Source organism: Echinops telfairi, unplaced genomic scaffold, assembly GCF_000313985.2.
Source record: "Echinops telfairi isolate 266 unplaced genomic scaffold, ASM31398v2 ScPeMD7_60;HRSCAF=208, whole genome shotgun sequence".
Lineage (NCBI taxonomy): Eukaryota > Metazoa > Chordata > Mammalia > Afrosoricida > Tenrecidae > Echinops > Echinops telfairi.
The window spans coordinates 1,971,561-1,973,706 of record NW_022103958.1 but is presented as its reverse complement, the minus strand read 5'-3'; positions in this window follow the sequence as shown (position 1 = coordinate 1,973,706).

The following is a 2,146-nucleotide window of genomic DNA, read 5'->3' as shown; positions in this document are numbered from 1 at the left end:
TTAAGATTACATGCAAAAATAAATTTGTAAATCAAATAGTTTTAAAATAATTAGATTACTCTCAGTTATCCAGGTGACATAGGTGTAATTACAGGTAGCCTTAACAGTGGAACAAAGTGGCAGAAGAGAAAGAAAAAATATGGTGATTGAAGAAGGGTCAAAGATATGCAATGTTTCTGACTTTAAAGATGGTAGGTCATGAATCAGGGAAGGTGGATGGCCTCTATAATCTAAGTAAGTCCTAGAGCCTCTAAAAAGAAATGTAAGGTAAGTAGGCTGTTTAGAACCACGAGGAGAGGGAGAAAGGGAACCTCCTACTGAGAAAGGGAAATTGAGCAGTGTAGTGGTTAGATTTTATTTGAACTTTCACCTGGATGAAAGTGTAGTTGTGTCCAGCCTATCAATCAGGTCACAGCCTCTTAACAGTGGCCTTTTATAAGAGAGGCATTGGGAACCCTTCTTTTTCTTTCTCTCTTGCCCTCCTCCTTCCTGCTTTCTTGAATTTTGTTTCTGCTCCTAAGGAGCTCCCCATATAGGCACTTGAGACTGAGAGCACTCTCTACCCTGCCATGTTCCCATCAACCTTGTATCCACATGACTCTGACTCCTATGGACTGTGTTCGCCCTGCTTCCAATGTCACCCTGCTGCTTCATTAGCCTGCAGCTATGTGAGTCTGAAGAGGGCTCTGGCTAGTGTCAGACACATAGACGAGTTGGGCTGGGCTGAGATGCCTACTTGATCTAACATGGCTTCTTGATATAAAGTTTTTCTTCATATAACACACATATAAGTGTTACTGTGGACATCTGGGAAGAGGGCGACCGAGTAACACATACCAGAGGGACTCCAAGTAATCAGTACAGGACAATTACTAAGAGGGAAATTGAACTCTGCCAGTTTGCAGGAGGAGCATCATAACGATAAGTAGGCACAGATCCACACGATTTTGAGATGCTGGGGGCTTTTGGCTTATCATAGTGGAGGCTGGCTAGGGTTTGCCCTTGGGTCTGAGACTATCTTGACCCATGCCGGGACCATTTGGAGCTGGCGAAGGGGGATAATCCCAACACAGTCCCAATTTGCCGCTGCCTCCAGGCAGGGATTAAACACTTTCAGCCCCATAAGCAGGGATTGGGCTAAGCTATATTGTTCCTTTTGTTTCCCTCTCTTCACTCTACCCCCCTCACAGACTCAGTGGCCTCAGTATTTTTCTTTTCTCCTCTTTGTCTCTTCCCTGTTCTCTCACACTCCACTGTCAACCTCCACACCACTCCCTTTAGCCTAGGGCATTTATGCCTGCCCCTCACCCAGTTAGATGAGATCCATACTGTGAAGCATAGACTGAGGATGGGGGATAGCCTGGCCAAGCTCCACCATGGGATACTCAGCCCACTTCTTACCAGGAAATTCCTGCCTCTCTGGCTTGGTGACATCCTATTTTCCTCTGTTGTACCACGTGTCTGAGGGAACTTCCTCCAGCCTAGCTTAGTGCCTCACATGGCTTAAGGCAGCTCGGCCAACACTCACCAATGTTCTAAGCTGCTGCAGGAATCTCTGCCCAACCTCCACAGTGCTCTACCTGTCCAGGGAAAATCAGCCCATGATTTTCAGTGCTTTATGCCAAGCCAGGCAACCCAACAACCTCTGGAGCCTTCCCCTGAGAAAGAAGCCACAGGATGATAAAGTGGTGGGGTAATTCAATATCTGAATTAGCTGTATGCAGTCGAAAGAAGCATTCCTACAAGTCTCCCACAGAGAGAGCCAGTGCTGTTTGAGTCCCTGGAAAATGGCACCTGGCTCCTCTAAAACATCACAATGAAAACTGCCATCTGTCCCAACAATCTCAACAAAAAACAGGAGAAACAAAAGGCAATGGCAGAAGATGACCTGAACCTAACGACGTGGATAGTAGAAGCAGACATTGATCTGCCACAGAAAGAAATTTTCACAATGCTGCTTGGAGTCATACAGGATATAAGGGAAACAATACGAAAAAGGATGAAATGATAGAGGAGATAAAGTTCATAAACCAAAAGCGAAATACAGGAGCTTTGGGAGGAGATTACGAAAACCAGTAGCAGACTCACAGACATCGAGAATCGACTGGAGGAAGCAGAGAACCACAGCAGTGACTTGGAGGACAGC